Here is a 12,714-nt window from a genome sequence, read left to right on the forward strand (position 1 = left end):
ACTAAGATGAAATCTAACCTTAAGCAATTAAGTACAGCAATAACACCACTAAAAACATGAATCAATTTAGCAAAATATTAAGGGCTCCATATAACCCTAGCAAAATGGATTAGAACATAACAAACATTGTGAACAAATGTAATTGAGTTCTACTGAACATGAAATTATGCTAAAAACTGAAAATGTAATTGAAACTAACAATAGAGAGCACTGGCTAGTCCAGGCCTCTAAGGTTGAGCTCTGGCTAACCCAGGCATATCCCATTACAACACCCAAAGACCCCTATTTATACATACAATGGAAATCCCAAAAAATCCCCAATTAACAACAAAATTAGGGTTTGTAAAAAAATACAATTAAACCCAAAATTGGTTCACCTAACCTATTGATAACAACCCAATCAACCAACCCATGCTTCAATTAGACGTACAATCACGTTCCCCCAATTATCCCCAAATTATGAAATTAGGGTTTATAAGAAATAGAAATTAGGTTTACCTAATCACTGCAAACTCTTGATAGCTCTCACCCATGCTTCCTTACGGTCTTCTGATGCTTCCCACGTCTCCAATTGATCTATATCATCAACTAATTTCACCAACTCACTCATAGGGTTCAGAGGTGAGAGAATAGGCGAAATTAGTTGTTTGAGAGAGATTAGAACGTGATATAGGTGATGGGTCGAGTGTGTATGATGATTTGAGAAGAGATGGTGGTGGTTGTGGTGGTTGAGAAGGAGTTGGTTGCGGAGCAGGTGGTGGTCGTGGAGTTGCAGAGGAGAAGAAAGGGGGAGAAGAAGGAGAAGCCGATAGTTTTAGGGTTAGGGTGTGTTTGGGTTAGGGTATAGGTATTGGGTACTCGGGTGTTGAGAGGGTGTAGCAAATGTTGATGCGCTGCAAGGATGAGACGTTGGATGCGAAGATGATGGATCGATCTAACGGCGAGACTGAGGCGGATCTTGAGCGACCGTTGGATTCTAGATGCAACAATTCTGACGTTCCAGATGAGAGTTAGGCGCTATGATGTTTGACAGGAGCTTCAGAATTTGATGCACTGTGATGAAGCGACCGTTGGATGCATCTGTGGATCCAATCTGACGGCTACGAGCTTAGGCAGGCTTTGGGCTTGGGCTTGGACTTAGGTTAGAGTTTGGGCTTAGACAATCCTGAGCCCGCTTCTTCTTTAAGATCAAATTCTTCCTTCCAAGCCCACTTCTAGTTGGTCCGGCTCTTGCAAACATCATTCTTCGCTGCCTTTCTGCGGGAGTCTTTGTCGTTTCTTTTCTCTTTTCACTCCGTGAGTTAACCAGGCTTTATTTAGTACCTAAAAATGCAAAATTAATTAAGAAAAGTATTTATTCTTGAAAACAATGAAAATACAGAATATGGGTTAAAATGGAGAATTAGAACACAAAAGATGAGTTAATTGGCAAGAAAAATATATAGAAATATGCACTTTTTAGCACTCATCAAATACCCCCAAACCTGAATTTTACTTGTCCTCAAGTAAAACAAAACTAAGGAAATCCTACCTATACCACTGTCGCTGGTTTCTCGAATGCATTTAGCGTATGCACTAAGCCTTTTAAACCACTAAGTGTCCCTAGTGGACGAGTGAAGTCTCGTGAAGGTTTGCTTAGAACGTACCTACAAAGTTCTAGGACAAAATATAAGCTCGTATTCCATCAAATGTGACATGTGCAAGACAGTTTAAGCTCACAGCAAAATGGAGATGTCAATCTAGCTATCTAAGGCACAATCCTAGCACTGATAACAAATAAAGACATGTGATAAGAGTGTAAAGTGTATCTACACATGTTTCTAGAATGACCTGAAGTTATGACTACTAACCACCAAGAGATAGTTTTTAGGCTAAGAACCGAATTCTAAGCCAAGCTAGCTGTCCGGCTTTACGAGAATTGTGAATGTTCACCCAATGAGTTGATGATATTTCAGTTTACCCGCGTTATACATCGATGGCTGCACCCTCCTTGCTTATTACAAGACTATTTACCACAAAAAGATGACTCTTTACATGACTCTTATTTACATTGATTACTCTCTTTTATTTTTGGAACAAGAGAGAACTATTGTCTTTAACATGACAAAACATAGAATAAATAATTGATTTTTCTTTTTTCTTTTTTTCTTTTTGATATATATATATATATATATTTTTTTTTGATTTTTTTTTTTTTTGAAGAAATAACTTTGATCTTTACAACATAGTGACACTTTTGATACATGAACAAAAATAAAAACATAATTACATGACTCTTAGCAAGAGGTGGCCCTTATCGAATGCATCCGGTCAAATTCTATGGTTGCTTTTCTTAACGTATCCTCCAACTTCTATCCCAGCCAACCAAAGAACAAGCTAGTCAAGTCTCATTCAGTATTCTAAAGTGATTGGCAACCTAACTTCCTATCAAACACCTTGAAGATCGAGGCTATACATGTATTGGTAGATCGTGCGCGTGCAAGTTTCTTATCACATGTGAATTGTGCTAGAATCAGGGTGCCTAAATATCTAGACTAAGACTCCTAATAAAAATACATATTTGCACAAGAGTCAACATTTCAAGGTAAATGAGCTCCATTTTTTATGATTTTTAATTTTTTTTTTTTTTTTTTTGGAATTTTTAAATTTTTTCAAAAAGAGTTCAAAAAGAAGGAGTTCTTGTTTTCAATTATGGCATGTGATCGTGGTATCTACTCTATACCCCCAAACCTAAACTAAACATTGTCCTCAATGTTTCAAAAGATGTAAAGAATTATAATACAACATATGGAGAGGATTATGCTGAGTAGAGAAAAAGGAAAGAGAATACCCGATTTCGGCGAAAGCAAGATTAGAACTCCATTATTCAAGGCAAAAATCCAACATTTTTTTAGCCGAGATCATATTGGATTAGCACTATATATACAAAAGAAACAAAAGATTTAACTAAGAAACTATCTACAAGAAAATTTGGTTTTTAATGGGATTGGACTTTTTGGGAAAAATTTGGTTTTGTCGGGAGACATTTGGTTTTGATGGGAAAAAGAAAAATTTTGGTTTTTAGGGAAACATTTGGAAAACTTTGGTTTTTATGGGAGAAAAACATTTGGTTTTTAATGGGATAAGGAGACCAAGCCCACTGTTGGGTTTTGCGAAGCCCAGCTACGTTTTTGAAAAACAGGCCCACTGCTGGTGAGTAAAGCTCACTGTTGGTTTTTGGAATTTTGAAATTTTGGCCCACTTGAACTTTGGTTCAGGCCCACAGTTCAGAAACAAGCCCAGGTAACAATTTGAAATTTGGGCTCTTAAATAGCCAAAGGTCGAGGCCCAACTGGGCTTTGAAAACGTTTTCTGTTTTTGGGTCAAGCCCACAGTGTAAATGTTTAGTTTTCAAATGGATGTTAAGCCCACAGTCCCAGAAATTTAGTTGGGCTTTGGCTAGCTACTAACTAATATATGAGGCCCAACTGGGCTTTCAAAAGTTCAGTTTTCTTTAGTTAAAACAAAAGGCCCAAATCAATCTAAAACCACAAGCCCACAAGAAATTAAACAAACAAGCCCACAAGAAATTAATTACAAACCCAACAGAAAATATAAGCCCAAATGTTGGGTTTAATATTACAAGCCCACAAGAAAAATGGAAGCCCACAGTTTGGGTTCTCTTAATGGGTTTAGGCTTACCTGTGAAGCACAGCCCAGCTGTTCAGTTTGGTTGCAAAAGCCCAGTTAGGCTTTGGATCATCCTAAGCTTTGGCTTCAACACTCAAGGCCCAGTTGGTCTTGGTTCAATTTTCTTTGGCTTGTATTACAGACCAGTTTGGCTTGGGTTCTAGCTGCAGCTTTGGTTCAGCAAGTTTCAGCCTTAGCAGCACAGCAACAGGTGCAGAAGGCAGCAGCAGTTAGCAGCAACAGGCAGCAACAGGGGAAAGTAACAGCCTCAGTTCCACCAGTTCACCAGCAACAGCAGAGTTATCAGCCGAACTTCCCGCTGTAGACTGAATTCTTTCGATCTTGTTTTGATCATAACTTCTTCGTCCAATGTCGGAATGGCCTCATTCTTTTTGCGTTATCTTCGTATTTTCATTCTCTTGAAGATGAAGATAAAATCTACTTGATTTTAATGGGTTAAAATCTACGATTTTCATTATATAAGCTGAACCATTAACATTTTTTATTCCTGAACTCTCAGGAATAGGTTCGGCTTACATCTATGAGCCGAACCAACCCATTGATGAACAGTTCGGCTTACATCTATGAGCCGAACCTCACATAATTTTCTTCTAGATCACACAGGACTAGGTTCGGCTCATTATGATATTTTTAAACAAGCCGAACTAGTTGGTTCGGCTCATAACAATAACACTTTCAGCTTGCCGAACTGTTCATTAGTTGTCAATATCCAGGTTTCAGATCAAGGTTCGGCGCATTATTTAGGTGAGTTGTGAGCCGAACCTAGGTTCGGCGCATAATTTAGTTGCATTGTGAGCCGAACCTAGGTTCGGCGCATAATGTTGTTGTTTTTGAGACGAACGGTTCTTCAAATTTTCAGCCAGAAAGTGTATATGAACAGTTCGGCTGATACGATTTTCGTTATATAAGCCGAACCATTAACATTTTTTATTTCAGAACTCTCAGGAATAGGTTCGGCTTTCTAGGAAAATTTTATACAAGCCGAACTAGTGTCTAGCAAATGTTCGGCGCATACCTAAACAGTTTCAGCTAGCCGAACTATTCATAAAGGGATCGGTTCGGCTCATAAATGTAAGCCGAACCTTTTCATCCTCCATTGAATCATTCTCGTAATCTAGGAAATCAACCATTTGGGAATCATTGTTGTAGTTGATGTGTATTTTCCTAGGTTTTTTTAGATGATATATAACACTCCCCATCCTCCATTGAATCAAGAATTAGAATTTTCTCACTTTCTCCTTCTCTTTCTCTCCTTCTTAACCAAACCAAAACTTTGATTTTTTTTCCCCAAATTTTTCATCTAAACAACTCTTATAATTCTGAAAATTATTTTAATCATTAAACAAAATATTTAATCACTAATCAAGATTAATATCACTAATAAGTAAAGGGCAGATTTGTCATTAAAAATTTTGGGTTAAGGGGTTATCTGATTTTGCTATTTCACAACCTTTTTTTTTGTCTTCATTCAGTATGCCTTGAAGATTTTGGTATGCCCAATATCATGGTTCAAAGAAATTGCTTGAGAGAGATAGAGTTGAGGGCTCAAACTTGTCTGCGTTACCTTAATCTCTAAAATCAAACCCTTTCTAAAATCAAAGATGCAGAGAGAATATGAAATGAGTAGATAGATCAGAGTTACTGGTTGATTTTGGATCGAAGATATGGAAGGCGTTGGAAGAAAATTTTGTAATAAATCTAAGTGGTTTGGGTATTTGTTGCTAAAGAAGATTCAAAAGAGCCAAAAGAGAAGGAAGAAGATACAAAATAGTTTATGTATTGATCTGTTCGGTGCGAGCAGACTCGAAAATTTATGCAGTGATGAAGAGTCATTTCCGTTTGGCAGACTCGGAAAATTATAGGAACAGATTTTGTATAATTGATTTTCTTTCTGTCAGATATTTTAGTACTTTGCGGTGGAGACTGTGGATCATTTCACTGAAGAAGTTTCTAAGAGGTACATTATTTCTTCTGAGATTATATTTTTTTTCATGGAATTGTCTGTTTTTTTTCCTCATCATGAAAATGTTAACATAATTAATTGGGTTAAGATTGAGATAAAGAGATTTAAGTGTTTACAAAGGTTGAAATATGTTCTCCCTTTTTGGATATTTTTCTTAATGTATTGGCAAAGTTGTAAAAGTTTCATGAGAAAATTTGTGTTTTAGGATGACTGAGTATTGTTACTGTGTAGCTTATTGTGTTTTGTTGGTTACTTTTGTTTTGGTTCAAAACAAACTCAGTGAAAAAACTATTGGCGAATCTCGCATTCTACCGCAATGGGCTTCCCTGAATATTTGGTAGTTTGAACAATCTATGGAAATGGTTTCAATTATAAAAGTTTAATTCGGCTGCTTGAGTGAGTACTTTGTAAGGTAGCCTTAATAACCTCATCTTTTTGTTTGCAGGAGGTGAAAATGCTGCTGTTAGAGCCCCATCAATGAAGTTTTAGTAGCCATTTTACACATGGTGTGTATCTTTTGAATTGGTCCTTGTGGTATTTTGTTACGATTCACTATTGGTTTATTGTCAATAAGTTTATCACTGTCTTTCAGTTCCGTTCTACCTTTTAGCTGTATTGTCTTCTGCGCACGATTAGATTTTGTGTATTGACCTGGTGGTCAGTAAGCTTTCTTATACGAATGATGCTGTTATCTTATAGAAGAAACATCACTTCTTTGATGCCATTGGGGTGTTGCTAAAATAGTCTCAGCGTTTCAACTGTGCTGACCATTGGGATAAGCAAGCGCGAGAAGCAGAACCTGCAAGGCTGCAATTTTACCCTTCTTTCTATCGTTGGCACGTGATGTAGTTAACCATAGAATTATTGGTTAAGAGATCAAGGAATAACCATCTCTAAGTTAATGTTTGCTTGTTTTGTGTGCCATATGATACGTTCGTGTAACTTGTTCATTGATTCACAGGTTTATTGTTTTATCTGTTTCAGGATTTGTTTGTACTAGATGAACGTTATGAAAAAGATACCTTGTGTATTGCCTGTGGAATATTTAGGAACAAAATAGCTAAAAGGACGTCACTCTACACCCCATGATACAAAATTCTCACAGATAGACCCAACAAGTTAACTGACAGAGAGTGAAATAATCTTCTGAAATTTTGGGCTACTGAAGAGCATCAGGTAAAAAAAAATTCAGAGATCTGTCATGTTCACCCAGTAATTTTCTTCTTTACATTCACATCTAATTAGTTCTGACTAGTGTGTTCGAAAGGTACTTTCCGATAACAATATCTAGGGTAGAAGCCACCTGAAAGCCAAGCACACAATGGGTAGGAAAAACTTCCCTCAATGCAAAGCTGAAATGATGCATACATGCATTTGCTGGTCTTTTCAGTCACTTTTTCATTTCTACAACTTGAAAGCTAATTTGACTGTTCATGGTTGAAATATTTCTCCTGTTAGTCTGTGCAAAACATCAGAAAACCTTGTCAAGAATGGGAATACTATATGCTTGTAGATACTGGATAGTGCTACACCCTTTTTTATGGCCATAAAAATTTGCACAACTTCCATTCTTTCACATTAATGCATTTGTAGTTCTGCCTGCTCAATCTAACTTGCTAAGTGTTGACCACTCAAACTAACTTAATTCATATACTACAAGTATTTTGCAATCTGATTTACTCTTTTCTCTTCCTATATGCAGACTTATGAAACAAATTAGAATGCTTTGAGCTGTCAAAAAGTGAAAAAGAGTATGGTGAATATGAGATATCTTATGTACCCAGTTGGTAAGCGAACAAGGAAATTTTGTGACATTACTAGCTCCAAGTTATCCACGTTAGCACTAACTGCATTAGTTTCTTAACTGCCCAAATCTTAACTCCTTTTATATGTTTTTTATTTTCTTTTTCTTTCAGCTGTTGATAGCCTTACAAAATCTTGCCAAGATGATGAACGTGGGAGGAAAATACGTGGATCCTTATATCCCTTGGAAATGGTATTGTTCTCTCCTTTTTTTTTTGTTGGTTTGGTTACGTTTTCGGTTATGGTGAGTTTTGAGCAGATTTGTATATTGTTGAACATTTGCGGTTCTGCTACAAATAGAATTCTTACTGTAAACAGCTTATCATTGGTCACATTGATGAGAGTGGCATATATGACCTTAGGAATTCTCTTCTCTGCTTGCATGTCTAATTAATTCCGACATGTGTATTCTTAAGGTACTTTCCGATCACAATATCAAGAGTAGAAGCCAGTGAAGCCCAACGCACAGTGGGTAGGAAAAACTTCCCTTGATGCAAGAAATGGTACGTACATACATATGTTTTTTTTTATCCAGTCTCTTTCCAGTCTTGCAACTTGAAAGCTCTTCGAGGTTTATCATTTTATTATCTTGGATTTGACTGTTCATGGTTGAAATATTTCTCATATTTGTATGCGTAAAATATTACAAAACCTTGTCAAGATGGGAGTACATATCCTAGTAGATGTTACATAGGGATAGGGCTACACCATTTTTTACTGCTGCAAAAATTTATGCGACTTTCATCGTTTCATATTAACTTGCATATGGAATACTGCCTACTCAATCTAACTGGTAAGTGCTAACTACAAGTAGAGTGTAATTTGATTTATCCTTTTCTTGATATCAAACTTATATAACAGCATGGTTTGAGCTGTCCAAAAGCGAAACAAGAGTATGATTTATTTGAGACATCTTATACGCCTATAGTTGGTAAGAGACAGGAATTTTTCGTAACACTACTAGGACCAAGTATTTGTATTGGATCCATAGGAACACTGTCAGCATTGATGTTTCGTCAAGTATTATCAACAATTTACTTAAATTGGAAAGATTTGAACTTTCCAAATAGCAGAATAGTATGATTAACTTGAGACATCCTATTTGAGCTTTGTACCAAAATTCTGGCGTAGTTATGGATTCCAGCATTTCCATAATAACATGATCTTGGGACAGCTGAGCTTTGAGAGTTACAAGTGTAGCAGTAAACAAGGTTTACCTTACTTTCTTGCATGTCAAGGATAGAAGAACATAGTATTTTATCTTCTTCGTCTTGGATCAATGAGCTATCTTGTTACTTTAGAGTCCAATTATGAAGACATTTATTAATTGTTCGTGCCACAACACGAGCTTAGGCCCAACTGTTTAGCATCGAAATATTGGGTCATAGTCCCTTGGTGTAAGCCTCCTGCAAGCTTTTCTGTCTTTTATTCTCTATGATCAGTATTGTGATAGTAAGTGTTCTCTCTGTATGTCCAGCTTATAACATTATCCTAGTTATTGTCCATTTGTCCCCCTTGTGCGTTTATAAATCTTATTTTTGTTTCAACTTCGTGGCATTCACTGAATTTACAAGCTATTGCATACCTTTATTTGTATAGATAGATCAGAATCAGAGACCTTCAAACCCTATTTTACAGTTGAATCTAAGGTTGTCTCTGATTCAGATCTATATACAAACAACTTAAGGTATGCAATAGCTTGTAAATCTAAGGCTTACAAGATTCATTACAAATCTCAATTTTAACTTGTAAATCTAACGTTTACAAGATTCATTAGAACTTTAAGGTATGCTATAACTTGTAAATCTAAGGCTTACAGTAATCCCGATTTTCACATTCACATACAGATTCAGTTTATTCAAAGAATAACTGAAAGTAAATCTAAGAGAGTAAGCATGTTGTTATTGCTAATAAGTAAGGCAATAGCAGTAAACAGGAAGAAAAAGAAAAAGAAGAAAAGGGTTTATTAGTAAGTGATTTTTGGTTCTTGGTATGAGCAGAATCGGAAAAACACACCTTAACTCTCTACCTGAATTTCTAATAGATATGTTGGTGCAGCTGACCCATGGAGATCTTTTTTTTTTTTAATTCCTTCCCATGGCGATCTAACACCACATGGTAAGAGAGTTCTTCAAATTGCTGTATTTTGTCACTTGTTAAGTGTTTAACAAAGACATTTTGATTCAACTGTTGTAATAATCAACAAGGGTTAAGTGTTTAAGAAAGACATTTTGGTTAAGTTTGGATGTAATGAATTGATAATCAGTAAGGATTATGTGTTTACGAAAGACATGTTGATTCAATTGTGGATGGCACAAAAATTTATCCTCACAGTAAAATTCAAGCTGGGAATTGGTAATTGACGATGTTGGAATGATTATTGCAGCTGTTCAAGTGTTGTGGAGTGTATGTGTTGGAAATCGTCAAGTTTGTACAAGTTTTTTTGCCTTTCGGTTGTGAGGATTGTCCATCCAGAAGAAATTGAGGGGTGATTTTAGAGCTGAATCTCAAACCAGTTCCAGAATGCCTAGAAACTCCGTCGGGGGAGGCGTTAAATTCTCATGGTAACTCTACTATTTATTTTATCTTTAAGTCGACATTTGATTAATTTAAACAGTACCAAGGGGGATCACTCGCCTCGCCTCGCTGAAGTTTCAGAAAGAGGACGAAACAAGATAACCCTGTAATGCGTGTTTCTCCTGACACCAAATTAGTGTCTTATAAGGCTTATGAACTTAATGGGCTGTAAGGGTTCCAATTTGTGCTGGTTTTGTTGGTGCGGATAACCCCGCGCCTTTGTTTAGACTTTAGAGAAACTAGTGGCTGTAAGGCTTATCTGTTGCGGTTTCCAAACGATCACTTCTGTTGGGGTCTACACCAGATTTCTTCAATTTTGTTTTCTCGTTGCCGGTATTTGGTTTATGCTAGTTTGAATAGCCAATTTGTAGCCAAAATCGTCCAAATCAATAATGACAAGACATTTAGATAGCACTGCACCATTTCTTACGGCTACAGAAATTTATACAACTTTCATTCTTTCACATTAATGCAATTGTACTGTAGTTCTGCCAACTCAATCTAATTGCTTAGTATTGCCCATTCAAACTAATTCATATACTTCAAGTAGAGTGCAATCTAATTTATTTTGTTCTCTTCCTGTATGCAGACTTATGAAACAAATTAGAATGCATTTAAGCGAAAGAAAAGAGTATGGTGGATATAAGACGTCTTACATACCTAGTTGGTAAGTGTACAAGAATTTTTTTTAACACTACTAGCTCCAAGTTATCCATATTAGCACAAACTGCATTAGTCTCTTAATTGCCCAAATCTTAACAACTTTTATATGTTTTTTTTTTCTTCTTTCAGTTGTTGATAGCCTTACAAAAATCATGCCAAGATGATGAACGAAGAAGGGCAAAGCATGGATCCTTACATCCCTAGGAAATGGTATTGTTCTCCCTGCTTTTTTTTATTCGACGATTTGGTTACGCTTTCAGCTTTGGTGGGTTTTGATCAGATTTGTATTTTTGTTGAGTATTTGCAGTTCTGCAGCAAATAGAATTATCACTGCAAAGGACCATGCTTCAGTTCACATTGGTCATATTGATGAGTGGCATATATACTGGATTTCTCCACTTTTGCCCTTAGCGGTTTGGTTTGTGCCCAGGTAATTGTTACAATCATCTGGCTGATTGTTGTGTGCAGTTTAATGCTGTTAGACTTTGATATGGTGAATTTTTAAATGCGCATTGTGAGGTTTGGTGAGTTTACAAATGAAAGCAATAACTTTTATAGTTATTAGGTATTTCACTTATTATATAATCTAGGGAAAGAAACAAAAAACAACTTAGTGAACTGTTGCAATTGATATAGGCATGGGTTTCCTAGTATATCATAATCTCAAAAGTCATAATGATGTTACTTATTTGTCGAACATTTTAATGTATTAACTAGTAAGGCTATTTTGCACTCTATTGCATACAGAATTTAGGTTGTCAATTTGATTGATCATCTACATTGCACTGCTCACATGTTTTTGTTTTTCTATCCTGCGTTCCTAAGTTCTCAAGTTCAAACAAAAGCTAGTGGAGAGTAGGGAGTTGCAGTATCTCAAATTAAATGAACTAAAACCACTGGGCATGTGTGGAGGGTGACCCAGTGTATTCAAGGGAGTAGTCTTAGCGTGTTCCATAGCCTAGTTAACCATGATAAAAGCATGCAATTGTTAAATTGAAATTATGTTCGACTGAAGCTATGCAAATACCTAGTTTGTACTTAGTTTATCACTTCTATTTGCTCAGGTCTGACTAGGTTTCATTAGATGGTTTGAGGACTTTTCCGGCTCTGTACGAACTGCAGAAGCCTTACATGGAGGCTCCAAGTACATTCAGCATCTCCTTCTTGCTAATGGTGGGATTGGATACCGTTGAATCAGTGTCTAGTATTTGTGGTTAAATTATAAAGTAATAATTCTGCACATATTTTCACTGCAGTGCATATGACGGCCATGACAGAAGAAGAAAGTTGCAGTAGGTGCTCCTCAAGATCTGTGGGTGTGGGTATGCTGGCAAAAGTCTGACTGTTCTTTAGGAGAGGTGTAATGTCACGACTCATGAGCACCGCAATATTTAGTGTTTTACATTTAATAGGTTAGTAATGAAATTGAACATTTGTTCGTGATTTTGTGTAAGTTTTCATGTCAAGAATCATGAAAGTTAGTTGGATCTTGTGGTGCCAAACCTAATTGATGCACTTTCTCAGGAGGGGATTATTTCTTTTATTGCCTCTTTTTTTTTCTGCATTAATTTTTGTCAAACAGAAAATGTACGAGTCAATTAAAGGGATCATCCTTGTACAATATCTTGGATTATTGTTTCTGTCAATTAAGTTAATTTTTGCTAAGTGATTGTAATTTTATGAACCCACATTCTTAGATCCAAACATCTAAACAAAATCCTATTTTTGTACTCCCTCCGTTCTTTTTTAATAGGCCAGTTTTGTTTTTAGAGAAATTTACGAAAAATTAAGAAAACTAATCATTAAAAGTGGTCCTCGTGACACTTGTCAATAAAAGAAGTGAAATGAAATGGTCTCCATGACACTTGTTAGCAAAAGAAGTAAAGTGAAGTGGTCCACATGACAATTGTATAAGGAAAAAATGGTCCCAAAAAATTAAAATAATATTTGACTTTTCCAGTTAAAAAATTAGCTTATTTGACTTTCCTTGAGCCTATTAAAAAAGAACGGAGGGAGTA

General features: G+C 36.2%; 1 long non-coding RNA gene across 3 annotated transcripts; it reads left to right on the forward strand.

The window, feature by feature from the left end:
- Window positions 1-5,228: 5,228 nt before the first annotated feature.
- Window positions 5,229-12,319, forward strand: LOC113337356. 3 transcript variants are annotated; one of them, XR_003354203.1, is made up of 12 exons: window positions 5,229-5,647; window positions 6,099-6,159; window positions 6,638-6,829; window positions 7,356-7,440; window positions 7,570-7,649; window positions 7,873-7,959; window positions 9,843-10,020; window positions 10,623-10,700; window positions 10,826-10,906; window positions 11,004-11,126; window positions 11,761-11,869; window positions 11,953-12,319. It is a non-coding gene; the product is annotated as an uncharacterized LOC113337356 (long non-coding RNA). The 3 variants fall into 3 exon arrangements; XR_003354205.1 differs by lacking the exon at window positions 11,761-11,869; XR_003354204.1 differs by lacking the exon at window positions 9,843-10,020.
- Window positions 12,320-12,714: the final 395 nt, after the last annotated feature.

The sequence above is a fragment of the Papaver somniferum genome, unplaced genomic scaffold (assembly GCF_003573695.1).
Source record: "Papaver somniferum cultivar HN1 unplaced genomic scaffold, ASM357369v1 unplaced-scaffold_16, whole genome shotgun sequence".
Taxonomy (NCBI): Eukaryota; Viridiplantae; Streptophyta; class Magnoliopsida; order Ranunculales; family Papaveraceae; genus Papaver; species Papaver somniferum.